This window comes from Pocillopora damicornis, chromosome 5 (assembly GCF_964200805.1).
Source record: "Pocillopora damicornis chromosome 5, jaPocDami1.2, whole genome shotgun sequence".
Lineage (NCBI taxonomy): Eukaryota > Metazoa > Cnidaria > Anthozoa > Scleractinia > Pocilloporidae > Pocillopora > Pocillopora damicornis.
In genome coordinates, this window is record NC_142674.1 from 17,476,544 (window position 1) to 17,493,532 (window position 16,989).

The 16,989-nt window shown below is 36.3% G+C and overlaps 2 pseudogenes across 2 annotated transcripts; both read right to left on the minus strand.

Moving 5' to 3' along the window:
* On the minus strand, positions 1-7,995 carry LOC149045708 (cadherin EGF LAG seven-pass G-type receptor 2-like; annotated as a pseudogene). The gene is made up of 5 exons (XR_016186480.1): positions 7,810-7,995; positions 6,611-6,852; positions 2,236-2,360; positions 1,064-1,375; positions 1-154 (listed from the first exon to the last, which is right to left on the minus strand). The product of XR_016186480.1 is annotated as a cadherin EGF LAG seven-pass G-type receptor 2-like (transcript).
* LOC149045709 (cadherin EGF LAG seven-pass G-type receptor 3-like) lies at positions 7,952-13,181 on the minus strand (annotated as a pseudogene). The gene is made up of 3 exons (XR_016186908.1): positions 9,724-13,181; positions 8,235-8,511; positions 7,952-8,006 (listed from the first exon to the last, which is right to left on the minus strand). The product of XR_016186908.1 is annotated as a cadherin EGF LAG seven-pass G-type receptor 3-like (transcript).
* Between the last annotated feature and the right edge of the window lie 3,808 nt (positions 13,182-16,989).

Below are 16,989 nucleotides of genomic sequence, written 5' to 3' on the forward strand. Positions count from 1 at the left end.
ACCGAAGATGCTGACGAAAAAGAGGTTTCAATCAGAGTTCCTGAAGTCTTGGCTGTTCGGAATCTCATTGAAACACTCCACGGAAGATTGACCTTTGAGTTGGCTGACACCCTCTTAAAACTCTGTCCTGAGAATCTCTCAGTGTATTTCACACCTGTTGAACAAGGAAGTTTGTATGAATGGTTTCCATATAAGAACTCGTGATAAGAAATTGACGTTTTCCTTAGTTGGGGTATTTTAGGGTAACGTGACTCCCAGAAAATCAACGCTAACTGGAGTCCTGGATAATTTCTCTCCAATTTAACCCTTAAATTCCCATGAGTGACCAAGACAGTATTTCTCCTTACAAAATTAATACAATATCAACCAGATAAGCAATGAGAATAAAGAAAAACATCAATTCGGGGATAGCTAGCTGATCCAATACTAAATTCTCTAAACTAATATTGTAAGAATTGCAGACAAGCAGACCAGCGACGAGAATAAAGAAAAATATCAATTAAGGAATTATCAATTGATCCAATATTAAATTCTCAGAACTAACATCATAAGAATTGTATGAGAGACAGAAAGGAGAATCACCAATGATATCTTGGCAGTGAAAGGGTTAAGAAACAGAAACTGCTGACACAACAGAAGACAGTATTTGAGGAACTCGGCCCTTAACGTTAAGGAAGGGAATCTTTCAACTCTGAGGATTGTTCACAGGGTTTTTGAAACCGGCAGATCTTCGTCAGATGTACAGAAAAACTGATTTTTCGCTCTTTTCTCAGAACTGTCGGGTCAAAATCTGGTATGGATCGATAATTCAAGGCGAAAATACCGGTGATTAAGTACGTGCATTTATTAATTGAAGATTCACTAAACCAGACAAACTCGACGATATGTTTCTCATAACAAGGAACCGCATACATTTAAATGCTCATAAGGTGTCTTTTATCATGCACAACTCATGAACTGTTGTCTGCATATTAGATACCAAGCATTTGAAAAGATTCCAAAAGATTCCGTACTTTTCCGGACGCTTCAAACTAAAGTAAATGCGAGAGGAAAGTTCACTTACATATCCGTAGAAAAAAATTCAATAATTGTTTCACAGCGACTTCCATCAAACCCAGTGGGACAGTCACACCGGCGAGAACCAAGTATGTTGAAACACGTGCCTCGCTCGCAAGGTTTATATGCGCACGTGTTGCCCATTGCTTTACATTTAGCACTGGTTCCGTTGTTGTACAATGGCTGACTGAGGTCCAAGAACTTGTGATCGATGTAAACATTTCTGATGCAGCCAGTAAAATGTTTGTAGAGGACTGGGAATATAACTGGTAGCAGCACGAGCCCACCGAGAAGAAGAGGGCCTGTCAAATCCAAGGAGCTAAAGAAAAAAAAAAAAAAGGATCACAGTGTTACTATTTGCAGTTCGCTTTTTATTCCCAACACAAAAACATTCTATACACGATTTTGAGAATTTAAAAAGTAAGTAGATATCTAGAATTATGTATAGGACAAGTAGTGCAAAAAAGTGTACACTTGTGATCAAAGCGCGCTGATCAGGAAGTTCTAGTTCTCAAGATTACAGTTGACCCTTTGACTCTCAAAAACGAGAGCTCCAACAGCAGTTTGACATAAGTAATCTGACAAAAAAAATCACTGCTTGGGGTCAAGAACATGTCAAAAACATCTTACAATAAAGGTCACCCACTATACTCAAATTATTGCATATATTGACCCGCTTATAAATACCTAAACCTTTGATGATAATGATAATAATAATAATTAATAATAACCATAATAACGATTAATAATAATAATTAATAATAACCATAATAACGATTAATAATAATAATTAATAATAACCATAATAACGATTAATAATAATAATAATAATAATAATAATAATAATAATAATAACACTATTAACAGTTGGTAAGATATATTTCTCTATTCTCAATTTGCTTACAAATTTTAGAAATAATTAATTTAAACAAAATCGGATATAAACATAGTAAATAAACATCAACACAGTTTTTAAGAACCCAAACTAGTAAAAGGCAGCCAAATTGGCTTTAAACAGAGCAAAGCCAACAAGTGGAACTCAGTGCAACTGAAAACAAATCCAGTGAGTAGCAGAGTGGAGAACTACAACCTGAATACAAGTCCAGTGCCCTAAGCACTCAGCCACTCTGCCTACTCCTTGGATCTTTCTTGATGGCGTGCATTTACTTAAAAATGTACCTGTAATTTTCTGATTCATCTTTAATTTGAAGCTCCTGTGCTGCAGCAAATGGGAAGGAGGCTACTTTGGTCCCAAAATTCACTGCCACTGCAAGCTTACAGTTGTCAACAATGATAATGTCAGTCTAAACAAGAAAAAAAAATTACTGGGTAAAAATCATTTCAAAAAGGGTCACTAACCCTTGTATGTACTAAATTTTTTCAATATAAAGTGAGGACTAACTCTGGAATACTGGATTTTAACAGGGGATTAACCCTTTAACTCCCATAATTGACCAAGACAGAATTTCTCCTTACAATATCAATATAATATCAAGCAGACAAGTGATGAGAATAGGAAAAATTTTAATTGGGGATTATTACTTGATCCATTACCAAATTCCCCAAACTAACTTCAGAAGTAATATATGGCAGACAGTAAGGAGAATTTTTAATGAGATCTTGGGAGTTAAAGGGTTACAGGTAAAGGTGAAAGGGTCAAAGGGTAAAAACACTTAAATCCCTCCAATATATGTACACACAAATTGGAAGTAAACATAGTAAATAAACATCAACACAGTTTTTAAGATTCCCAACTAGTAAAAGGCAGCCAAACAGAGCAAAGCCAGTGAGTGAAACTCAGGGCAACTGAAAACAAATCCAGTAAGTAGCTGAGTGGAGAACTACAACCTGGGACCACCAGATTACAGGTCCAGCGCCCTAAGCACTTAGCCAGTCCCCTTAGCACTTGGCAAGTGCCCTAAGCACCTGGCTGGCACCCAAGCACCTAGCCAGCACCTTAAGCACCTGGCCAGCACCCTAAGCACTTGGCTGGCACCCAAGCACCTAGCCAGCACCTTAAGCACCTGGCCAGCACCCTAAGCTCTCAGCCACTCTGCCTCTCTGATGGTGTGCATTCGCATAAAAATGTACCTGTAATTTTCCAATTCATCTTTAATTTGAAGTTGCTGTGCTGTGGCACATGGGAAGAAGGCTGCATTGGTCCTAAAATTCACTGCCACTGCAAGTTTACAGTTGCCAACAATGATAATGCCAGTCTGAAAAAAGAAAAAAAATGATTTACTGGGTAAAAAACACTTCAAAAAAGGGTTACTTATCCTTGTACGTATTAAATTTTTTCAATATAAAGTGAAGACTAACTCTGAGATCATCAAAGTAAAACACAAGATAACTTGGGATACTGGATTGTAACAGGGGGTTAACCCTTAAACTCCCATGAGTGACCAAGACAGAATTTCTTCTTACAATATTAATACAATATGAAGCAGACACATGATGGAAAAAAAAATCTTAATTAGGGATTATTACTTGATCCATTACCAAATTCCCCCAACTAACTTCAGAGGAACTATATGGCAGACAGTAAGGAGAATTATGAATAAAGGGTTACTGGTAAAGGTGAAAGTGTTGTTTGCTGAAAGGGTCAAATCCCTCCAATATATGTACATAGCAGTTTACCCTTTAACTCCTAAGATGTGATTGTTAATTCTTCCCTCTTGCTGCTACACATTCCCTTTTAAATAACAGTTGTAGTTACAAGGATTTGGTGTTAGATCAAGAAAACAACTGTAACTGATAAGTCTGAGTATTCTTATTACCTGTTTGCAGAATTATGTATGAATACCATAGGGAGAAGTTACATGTTAATCACTTCTAATAATTATGTATGGATACCATAGGGAGAAGTTACATGTTAATCACTTCTAATAATTATGTATGGATACCATAGGGAGAAGTTACATGTTAATCACTTCTAATAATGAAAAGGTTCATCTCAGGAAAGTCACTTACTGAATTAAGGGCAGAAAGATTTATTGAGTTATCCTTCTGGCATCTGAGATCAGATCATTTTTTTAAAGCCAATTTGTAGAATTATCTGTCAAAATTAAAGTGGCCTAGGCTACCATTCATTCAGATGAGGGCATGCTGGTTATACAATTGTACAATGTATGAAGACATGATGAGGAAATGATAAAGGAAAAACCTAGATGGAAAATTCTAATTATTAAAACTGGGCAGTCAGGATGAAAGATTCAAGTTTGAAAAACAATGATCTGATTACGATTCTGTACAGAACTAATAACAGTAGCACTCCACTACTACATATTTAATGCCCTCCAAAAGTTTTTTTGGGCTCAACTACATTCTTTTACATTAATGGTCCACAACTGTTATTTCAATGAGATTTTACATCTACAGTGATGCAGGTCTGGAATATGGCTCTCCCTTATCAGCTGCAGATTATTTGGTTTCTACCAGTAATTGCCATGCCTACACTGGAAGAGAAATAATTCCAAAGTCTTTTTGTTTTCTTTTCTCTAAGTTAAAAATTCAGTATCAACAACATTCAAAAGGAATTGATATATTTTAGTATTTTCTCACAGGTTCAGACTCTTTGTTGTGTGATGCCCATTATTTTCCCATGACCTCTTCGTTTTTTTAAACAATGCAAGTCATACTTCAACTTGTAATTACTTTTGAAAGAATACAATGAATTACTTATAGGTCATGCATTTTCATTGCACACCACTCAGTGCTTAATTGCAATGGAAAACAAGCAACTTTGAATTCTCTCCAATAAATAACAAATAGCAACTGGAGGGAGAGACAGGACTACATCCCAATTATTGATCTGAGAAGGAAATATTTATCTTCATTCCTTTACATTTTGACTTTCTTTAAGTTCAGAGTTTATCAATGAAGGTACCGTATTTTTCAGTCGTTTACCTGCACGGCCGATAACCCACACTGGCCGATTATTGCATACAGCGAAAAAAGGAGTTAACAGATTACCCGCACTGGTGAATAACCCGCACGTTATGCGCATCGAGTACAGGATAACTAACTAACTAACAACTAATTATGCATGAAATAAACTCGAGTCGGCATCATGTTTTTGTGCCGCTTTGTGGCACTTTTAATATAATAAAATTCATTTGAGATGGAAATGCAGGTAGGTGAGAAATTTTTTCAATTCAACTTCCAGAAGAATTTAAATTTGTCACATAACCCGCACCTCCCTATTACCCGCAGTGGCATGCATTTAATGCAAAATCAACAGATTACCTGCAGGGAAACAACCAGAAATTATGGTAGTAGTTGTTTTCATGTGAAAATTTCAAGTTTGTTTTCTTGTTTTTGTCTTGCGTGGAGTTGTTTTTTTTTTTTAATGGATGATCAAGAGGAAAAACAGGCAAGTGTTGATTTTCATGAAAACTTTCTTGAAGTCAGAAGTTTTACCCTAATTGAGCTCTGTGAAATAGTCCAGTAATATCTATCAAAATTTTAGCACAGAGAAGCAGATAATTGCAAAGTTGATCATGTCTTTTGGGTGGTTTGTTTAATCAATAATGAAAAAACATATGTTTTAGATTTTTATCAGGTTTTGGCTTCCATGCAGAGAAATTTAACCAAGATTGAGTGCATGATTTTATGAAATTGTTCCTTAGAAAAAAAACAATTTTCAACTCTAAGAGATAAGGCTCTCTAATCAATTTAAATGATTGGAATTTGTGCATTGTAAGGAATGTCAAATGAAAAGTATTGTGTAACATACACCACTCCAAAACTGCACTCTTCAAATCAGTAAAAAATTCCATAAATAATACAATTTTTGGCTATTTTTTCCCTGATATTGAGCAACCAAACACACAATTGTGCAACCAGCAAATACCATGGTAATGTGAATGGTCAGATATGTTTGAGACATGACCCTCGACACTAGAATCTTAACAACTGAAGTTAACATATTTACCCTCAAATTACACAAGAGTTGTTTACAGGTCATTGGCCACCAAAAATACATATAACCTTAAGAGTAAAAAAGTTTAAGCCACAAAATCACAGGACACTCATAAACATATTGAAACCATTATGTGAATATTGCTCTAGAAAAGCTCCAATCTGTAGTTTTACACTTTACCTGTAGGTACATGTCAGTTTGAATTAGTTTACAAATTTAAAGTAACATCTAGTTCAGAACTTTGCAAATTGTAAAGTACCAGAAAAAAAAGTAACAGACTGTGATACAAAATAAATTGAATTTCTCATTGCCTCCTTCACCCTTCAACTCCCAGAAGTAACAAACACGTAATTATAATATCCAAACATTATCCATTACACAGGTAACAAGAATACTCAAAGTTGTTATCTTGACCTGATTCTACCAGATTCTTGTAACTAATTTAAAGAAAATGAACAGCAGCTAGAGGGGAGAATTGACTCTCAGATCTTGGGAGTTAAAGGGTTAACTGAACAGAAGACTTACATGGTATAAAAGGTTCTTGATGAAATAAAATGTAATTCAACATTCATGTGCATATACACAAATAAAATGGAATTCATATCGTAAATTTTTTTCCAAAATGATTCTTACCCTGTTCTGCAATGCCACTTCTACTTTATGCCAATTGCCATCAATGACACCACCATTTACATTTGATGTAACAATGACTTTGTGGGAAAACAGTGACAACCTGCACCAAATTTGTCCTTGCCACACTTCCACTGCAATAAAGTTATGTTTTCCATTGCACCATCCATTGAAGAGCAAAAGCCCACTGTGCTCAGTGGTGGTAAACTCCATCTGTATGTGTAAATGCCATCTTTGTTTCAATGCTAGAAAAAATATAAAGTCATCATCATCATCATCATCATCATGTCAAAACAAACTACAAACAGTGCCATTGAGTAACAATCCATTCACCCCTAAGAGTGACCAGCATCTAATTGCTCATTACAATATCACCCCTAAATCACTCATTAAAGTCCCTGGAATAAAGGAAATGATCACCAGCTAAAGAAGCTCTTGATTGTTGTACAGTCTCCTTGTCATTAACCCTTTAACTCCCAGAAGTGATTAACATAAAACTTCTCCCTACAATATCCATACATTCTTCAGCAAACAAGTAATGAGAAAATTCAAACTTATCAGGTAGAAGCTGCTATCTTGATCTACTGTAGCACCAAGTTCTCGTAACTAATTTACAAGGAAATGTATAGCAGCTACAGGGGAGAATTAACAATCAGATCTTGGGAGTTATAGGTTAACTTAGGAAATGTACAGAGAACAGTATGGAGAATATGGGTACTGATGTTTGGCTGAAAAGGGTTAACATAAAATTACCTTTTAGACCTACATGAAGGATAGTAAACCAATACATTTAAACTCACAAAAAGCCTCACAACAATTGAAATTCCATCCCCCAACACAAGGTAGAAGTAGCACCTGGATTGGAACACAATGCTCCTAACACAGTATATGTGACTAACTTGTTTGATTTCAAGTCACCTCCCATATTAATAATCTATTTGTTACACAACACCAGCACTTAACTTTAAAAACCTCAACATTCAAAAATCCATTATGTCTTAATTCTGTCAGTTTTTTCATCCATTTTCAATCCTGTGTGAAATTCAGTCAAATTCAGTAAAAAAGAGTAAAGTCCACTTGAGTATCAAGTGGCCCATGCAGTCATGCAGAAGTGACAAGTTTTAGAAGGGGTGCTTACCAAAGTAAAGTAGAAGAGCTTATTCTAGGAATTATAGTACATGTAACTACAAATAAATCCTTACCAGGAAAGGCAACAAATGATCCTTTTTCAAAACTGCACGTTTTTTCAGTTGGCACAGTGACCCATCAACTTCATTCAGATCTTTGCACTGACAGGTGAACCTGCTTCCAAGAACATTTTTACAACCACCATCACTATGGCATGGGGCATCTGTAATTAGTTTGCACTCCAACTGAGCGGAATACCACCTTTAATGAGCTGTAGGTGTTGGATTTGTCAGTATAGTCAGTGTGTGACAAGCAGCTCTTTCTGGATGTCGGTAAGGGGAAGTTGCATATTTCTTCGACTTAATTATCCTTGATTCTATAAGTATATACTCAGAGTTTGTTTCATAATCTAACAATCTCTTGGTCACGATCACACCATTTTTCTGAATGACAAATGTTAATGGATCATTGCCAGACACAATGCTGTAAAAAATCTCACCATCTTGAACAAGGTCTTGGGACACTGCTTTCACGGTGACCACATTGGAATGCATTCTCACATCTTCATCAAGAAACACTACATACGGATCCTTTTCAAATTTTGGTTTACTGTCACAAACATCTTCCAGTGTTGTCTTGACTTTCACGGTTGACTTCATTGATGGTCTGCCTTTGTTGACAGCAACCACAGTCAGTTCATATTCTGGAATTGTTTCACGATCAAGTTCTGATGATTCCCTGATTGTTATCAATTTGAAAAGCACCACCTCCATCACCTAGATGAGAATTGAAAAATACAAGAACAACAACCAAAAATATTCATAAGAACACAATCATAAATCACTTAATCAATACCTGTACTTGAAACCTATCAACCCTTTAACCCCTAAGAGAGACTAGCATCTAATTTCTCCTTAAAATATCCCCCAGAATCACACATTAAGGTCACAAAAACAAAGGAAATGATCATAAACAAGAGAGGCTCTTGATGGTTTATCAAATTCTCCTCATCAGCACCTTAGGAAATGTATAGACAACAGTATGGAGATTATGCATACTGATGTTAGGCTGTAGAGGGCCAACAACATTGTGCTTTTATTATTATGTAAAAACAAACACATTCAATGTTGCCATGGGTCTGTTCAGATCACAGCAGATGTCCAAATGTAAATAGAACAAAAAAAACAAGAACACAAGAAGCAGCCAAGAGTGTCACTGAGTAGATTTTTCTTCACCCACTCTTGCTAAAACATGTTAACCAATTTTAGACATGCACCAGTGTTAGACAGTGTAGCTTAACATGAATTTTAAGTGAAAAGATTTGGAATGTTGTAAAAAAAAGCAACAGTTTTTACATCTTTAACCCTTTAATCCCTAAGAATGATAAACATCTAATTACTCCCAACAGTTTTACCTCTGGATCAAACATTGAGGTCATGAGAAAAAGGAAATGATCACAAATCCAAGAAACTCTTCACTGTTCTACAAATTCTCCTTGTTGGTTGAAAATGTATAGAGAGCAGTATGGAGAACTTGTATACTGATGTTAAGCAGCAAAGGGTTAGGGATTACTAAGCTATAAATGTCTACAAAACAACAGGGAAATACAAATGAACACCTGAAATTGAAATATGTTATCAGACTGATTCTGTCTATAGAACTACATGCAAGTATTTGGGGATTAAGAGGGTTAAGTTTCTAAAGAAACTACTGTATGGTGCTGCGTTGGTGGAGGAACAGGGTAATCCATTATTATCAACTGAGTTGATAACATACAGATTGGCTACCTTAAAGAATTACAAAGCTAATGTTTCAAGCCTTGGCCCTTTCTCAAGGCCATGACCATGGGCTAACACTTGAAACATCAGCTTTATAACTCTTTATGGTGAGTTACCAACTCAGTTGATAACACTAAATTACCCTATTTGAGGGTTACTTATGCGTGTAACTCATGATGAAATATCAAACAGTAAATTAGATGTATTTACCATTTTTTTTGCAAATGAGTAGATAACGGTTTTATTTGAACCCACATCATCATCAACTGCAGAGACTTCCAAAACGCGTGTTCCAGGCTGTACATTTTCCAGAATGGATTTTTCATAGTTGGACTGTAAAAATCTTGGTGTGTTGTCATTTACATCTGTTACTGTTATACATGTATGTACATTAGCAGTTCCTTTAAACAGCAGATTACCATGATCAGTTGAACTCACTTCAAACCTGTACTGTGAAGTTGTTTTGCGATCTAAAGGATGCAACACAGTGATCTCACCAGTTTTAGAATTGATTTTAAAGTCTTGCAGAGATTGTTCAATTGCATAGGTCAGTTTAGCATTCAATCCTTGGTCACCATCAGTTGCCTTGACAATAAGAACCCTTCCATCAACTGCGGTAGCCTCGCTAATCCTTTGTCGGTAAATACGTTGTTGGAAAATGGGCTTGTGAGTGTTAGCACCAGTTACATTAATACGCACACCTGCAGAGCTTTCCAAGTGACTGTACTAGCTTTTACTGTTAATGAGTAGAATCTACATGTAGTCTTGCTGAAGTCCAGTCTACATGATAATGTTATAACACCATTACCAGAAATTCAAAAGCATTGTCTTTAACTAGGAATAGACATCTGGAGACTGTGAAAGATGGTAGTCTGCCCAAGGTCAGGGTCAGTAGCTGTCACCTGAACAATGTTTGTTCCAAATCCAGCATTCTCCTCCACTGAACCAAAATAAATGGATTTTGAAAATCTTGGAGGATTGTCATTTATGTCTCCCACATTGACGGTCACTTAAGTTTGGCTGCTCGTTGGGGGCCTGCCCTTATCTTTAACCTTGACGTGAAATACATATCGATTCACTGTGTCTCTGTCTAATTTTCTGGTAAGGTACAGGTCCCCAGTTTGGCTGTTAATACCGAATGGTAAATTGAACTCCACTAAACTGTAAATGATCTGTTGGTTTGTACCATCATTTGCGTCAAATGCAGTAACATGTGTAAAGGTGTGTCCTACACTCTCACGTTCCAAGACCATTTCTTGAAAATCAAAATTCACAAACTGAGGTGGATTGTCATTGACATCAATAAGATATATCTCCACCAAGGTTTCATTGTAATTTGGTGACTTGCCTTTGTCTTAGGCCATCACAAAAAGTGTATGCACTGGAATGTACTCATAATCAAGTTTCTTGTTTACTTTGATCTGACCATTAAGATGATTGATAGAAAAAAGTTCCTGGTCATTACCACTGCTAAAACTGTAGGTGACTTCACTATTGGTGCCAAAGTCCTCATCTGATGCATTTACAGTCAAAACTAGCTCCCCTGTTTTGATGTTTTCAGGAATCTTTTAGGAGTATTCTCTCTTGACATCAGTAACAGTAATTCGCACAGTAGCCTGGCCTGTCAAAGGAGGGGATGCACTATTACTTGCCTGGACAGTAAGGGAGTATTGCTGTACAGTTTCTCGATCCAGATGTTTGTCTACAGTTATTGAACCACTACTCTGACCAATTGCAAATGCACTGTTAACACCACTATTATTAATGATGTTGTAAGGGATATCTGCATTGGAACCTGTATCTAAATCGCGTGCCCGCACATCAAGGACCGTCTCTCCGATATAAATATCCTCTGGTATGACTTTTCTGTAGGAGGATGATTCGAAGTTCGGCGCGTTGTCGTTTAAATCATCGACATATATGGTCAGATCTGCTTCAGCATACAACGATCTATCTTGTTCGTATTCGGCTTTGATACGCAAATAGTACGTCGGCATCTTTTCACGATCTAAAGAAGCTGAAGTTTTTATTAATCCCGTGTTAGGATCGATCCCAAAGAACAACAGACTGAGTAAATTCTGCGACGCTTCCATCGAGTATTTAATTTTCCCAGTGTACCCATTGTTCGTATCTTGTGCTTGAATCATAATAACGCTTGTTCCTACGGGACGATTTTCTCTAACCTTAGCAATTAACTGAGAGCTGGAGAAACGGGGAGCTGTTTTCTGTGGTCGACGACGAAATCGGCGTAACTTCTTGGCAAAATTGTTTGCGTTTTTATCGATAAACAACTCAAGTCGCGCTACAAGAACTTGACGTTTATTTCCACTCGCATTCTTAGAACCAACCGGAAATACCAACTCCACTACCAGAGTGTTTTCTTGAAGTCTAGGTAACGATTTTCGAAGCACCAAATAATCGGATTTGGCGTCGAATCTGAAATACTTTCTCCATGGTGTATCTCTAAGCCTTGGTGACGCAGGATCTTCTTCGTGAATGAAGTCTTTCAATCGAAGCACACGTGTTCCGACTGGAGCGGTCCAAGACACTTTTCTCTGAAGCTTTCTAAAGCAGTTTTTTCCAAAAATTGTCACGGTCAGAGGTCTTTGAGTCCTCTCTGCTGAACTAAATTTGGAAGTCGATGATACAAAACTATTAAACGAATTGAGCTGTAGAGATGTGCAGTCTGGCTTGCGAATCATTCGCAATAACCGTTTGTTAAACAATAGACAGAATTTGAAGAAGAGTAGTGTGTTCGTCGGTGTTCGATGCTTCAAGCGTGCAATTCGTCCATCCCAGTCTACTTAAATTAGCTAAAATACTATACGGCTCTAACGATCAATAAATATTAATAACGGTGCCGTCCACTCGATGAAAAGGCCACAGGCACAAATGTAAAAGAAAACCCAACGATACGCGGTCGAAACAAGCCATTTGGCGGTGAGTCTGTTGACACCGTGTTAAGATAAGCGCTTTTCATGAACGAAGTTGAAAATCACCAGTTCTTCCTTCAGCATACGTAAATGAACAACACTCGCTATTTTACTTTTCCATAAACACGGCTCAACATTGGATAGAGCGCTCATCTTAGAGCACACGAGCTTTGAAGTACCTTTGATCTTTTCACTTAGCTTAGTCGAGTGTCGGCAACAGGTCTAATTTGTTTGACTGACAAGTTTCAGCTAATTGGCTTCCTCGCCCTCACGTGATCCCTTTCTGTAGCTGCGCGAGTTAATGAACCCAAGGTTTGCATGACAAATAAAATTATTTGATTTTCCACAAGCATTCTTGTGTGATTTATTTGCAAACAAAAGGAGAACTGGAGGCTCACCGTGTGATCAATACAGCAAGTGCTTTTATTTCGTCATATCGAAAAGTTGTCGAAAACATCGTTCAAATCAAGAACTTTCGCAAAATTGACAAGATTTGCGCGGAATTCTACAAATTTTTAGTGGAAATAAAATTGATTGAAATCGCTTTTGACAATATATTTAACTCCGACTTGTATCTTAAGGCTTGAATGCCTGTCACACAAGATACCTTGATGATATTGCTTTAGCGTAAGCGCAAAAGTTAGTCTCTAATTTTTGCAGCTAAACCAAAAAATAAAAAAACATATCTATTATTGCACATGATTATTATTATTACTATTGCAATAACACAACCAGACCTTTGCCTGGGTCATCCTTCATCTGATTTGTGCTCAATCCCTAGATGAAAGATCGCAAATAATTTGCAAAGCGAAATTGTACTTGTAAACGAAAGCGTAGCGTGCGTGACTCTGACATTTCCTCTAAAATTCTTGACGTGCCAAAAATTTGCAGTGCGGAAAAAAACTCTCTAGAATATTTTGTCAAGTATGTTGTCTTTACAAGTGTTTGTAACTTTGAACGTGTCAAGACTTGCTAATGATCGGTTGACGATAAAACACAAGAGACAGGATCCAAAAATATGTGATATTAAGGCTGCCTATGGTTTGTGTTAGCCATATATCTTCTCATTCAACAAAGAAATTCTTTTTCTTCTTTCCAAACTTGGAATAATAAAAAGATCGATTAAATTTCAAACGGGGAGATATGTCCTTAGATTTTAAAAATTCAAGGAATAATTAAGTCGCTAATTAACGATTGACAGAAATACGATATAAGGCGAAATTAAATCAAATATGGATACCAACAGGTATGAATTCTTGAAATAAAAAAAAAATGTGTCCTGAAATCTTGCAAAAAATGACAGCCATCTGTTTTGAAAGCAAAGTGCACTGCTTCGGCGAGTCATTCTAAGTACAGGCGTTGAGTGCAGATCCGCCTACACTTGCTATGAGATATCTCAAAAATCACAAGAGACTCTCGACATCAAAGCCGTAATCAATTAAAACAGAGCTTACACTGATTTAAATTTGACGCAATTACTCAAGAGCCTTGAGAGCAATGCAACTTATAAAGCATTCTCTGAAAAAAAAATACTCTTAAAGAGAGCGATACATATCATAGCGCGAATAATTTTCACGCTGATACAGTTTGAATGAAAACGCTAATTTTCCATTTGTGATTTCCTGATAGCACAGCCAAGAATTCAAGCTGAGAGTTCAGGGGCAGCAATGCTCATTTTTCATGTTTTCAAGCGAAAAGGATAAAATAAAGCTTCAAAGGAAGGCCGCTGATCGCAAATAAACGCTTGCCAATTACTGATAACTGTCTAAAAAATGAACAGAAACGTTATAGAAAAAGCAAGACGAATCAATATACACTTGAAAAGCAAAACAAGACCAAACTAAAACGACAAACAAAAACAAAAAACAAACGAAGAAAGACAAAGAGAAAGGAAATTAGAAACTGTTGGAAATGGGAAAATTGCTTGACAGCTGACGGTTGAAACAGTCTAATGACGCCACTAAACTTTATTTGTCACCAAATGGCTTCAAGCTTCAAGGATCTCTCACTTGATTGGCTGATTCAAAACAATGATGATGTCATGATTCTAATTTTTGATCAACAAGAAGAATATTATGCTAATCAGCAACGGTATTCGAAAACATTAAAGCTACATGAGAATTTACCCATCTATAGATTACCATTAATCATTTTATTAGTATGGTTATTAGTATTTTTATTATTTACATGTATCATCATCGTCATTACTGCGATTGTTATTGTTATTCTCGCCTTTTCTATCCCAACAGAGCAGTGTTTACCTATCTGATAACTATCTAATTTTTTTACGGGAGGTTTCTCCTTAGAATTATTCAGCGTCAAAGGTGTTTGCTCATTTGAAAAGCCTTGAACGTTTTATTCTTAATAGTGTTATAAAAAATTTCATAAGAACCATAAGATGCCTCAGTTACTCTCGAGGTGAATTTTCTAAAGTGTTGGATTGACTATCATTACGGAACCAAGTGATAATAAAATTATATTTATAGAAACCCGTTTATTCAGAAGTTAATTGCATTCTCCAGATGGCTGCAAGCTTATAATTTTCTTGCCCTCTTACTTGCTCTATTCGAGGTGAGGTCATCAACATTTAAAGAGAATTGGATTCTGAAATACATCTTTATGCAAAGTTAACGGCACCGGCTTCCTTTTTTTGGTTTTTGCTATCACGGAAGGAATATTTATATTCAGCGACTTTCGACTTTGTTCGGCAGGAATCTATTCATTTTCAGAGAGACACCTTAGAGAAAGGTAATTTTTTTCTAGGCTATTTTTTTACCGTGTGGACCATTGAAAACATGGTAATTCTAAATATTGTGTAATTCAGTTGTTACCTGCTGATGATGTGCCGTGTATAATTGATCATCGCCGATGATCATCATCTCTATTATTTCGACTCGGTTGTTAAATAATTATTTTAAAGCTAATGGTTTTTAGTACCATACAAGTACTGATTTTAATTCTGATCAGGGTGACTTCGACAGACATAAGAGTGTAGTTGTGTTAATACCATTATCTCGGTATATTTAGCATTTTGGGCCAATATTTTTAGAGTACTTTGTTTCTGTATGTTTTATCTCTGATAAAGTGCTTTTTGGATAAGCGTTGCTTCTATAGTTCTATATCTAAGTGGTCGTTATACCTGAATTATATTCGCACATTTACCTGTTTTCCTCTTGACAAAAAAAGAAAAAACTGCTGAAATATTTTGTCTTAAAATAGTACATTAAATAGGAAGAAAACATGACAACATTAGAGGGAAAAAAAAAATCCGTGGAAGAGATCATGAAATTCTGAGGACGGGAAACGACCGTGCGCTATAATATTTGAAAAAAAGACTTGTTGGACATTTTTCTTTACAGCACCTGTCGGTTAAATTAGCTATTATGATTTGGTTAATCTACATTACTTGTTCTTGGCCGCTCGTTCTAAAGGAAACGGCTAACTACTAATAACTTAAAGACTATTATCATTTTCTTTTCTATCTCAAGAGAACGTTCTTTTTCCCGCGAGTAACTATCTATTTTCTCGGGGTTTCTCTCTAAGACACCTTGCATCGAAGGTAATTGCTTATTTGAAACGCGTTGAACTTTTGATGCTCAACAATGCTCTATCAAATGTCATATCAAGAAGTCTCGGTTTTTGTCGAATTCAGTTTCTTTTACCTTGTTGGAATGAGTATCTGTAAGGAGCAGATTGGTGATAAAATTCTCGTTAAGCTTGCCTATTCAGAAGTCACTTACAGTGGCTTCAGGAATGCTGTGACGAACAAGTAACATAGTTAATCTCTTTTTTCTACAACTCAATGCCACTCAAAGCACAGGTAGAGCAATGAATAACAAAGGCCCATACGAGAAAGACATACACGTATTTGTGCGAGTATGTCGACGTATCTCGCTTGATACGTGCGCATGGTACTTCTCTACAATGTCCCCTTATCTTTGAGCTGCACTGTGTATATCAGAACATTTCATTGTTGCTAATGTCAACATACAATCTTCATTCTAAGTTCTGACGGTGAAATATCAAATTGCACAACAAGTTTTCAAACGTAATTTCGACCGTTTCTCAGTAGCTTGTGACCATAGTAGCATCATTATCATCATTATCATTATTATAATTACTACTACAACAACAACAAGTCTTTATTTCTAAAAAAAAAATGGAATTACAATGAAATAAGAAAAATGATTATAATGAACAGGCAAAATAAACATAGTTGTACCATTTTTGGAGCCTAGACGCTGGAGGAACCGTTAGGTTTTCGAGCTAGACCTCTATGAATTATTATTTCTGTTGCTATCATTGTTATTATTTATATGATTATTTGTTACCTTTGAATTATTGGTTGAAAGTCAATTGGTCACTGTGCTGTATCAGAAGCTATATCAGTGGCCACATGCAGTCTCAGACTGCCTATCGTTCCTTTATCGGTGGGAGAACTTAACTAGGCAGCGCAACAATCAGCGGATTGCTTACTTTCCTACCAAAAAAGGAACGATTTGACTACATCCGATTTTGATTTTTTTTTACCTTTTTTTGTTTC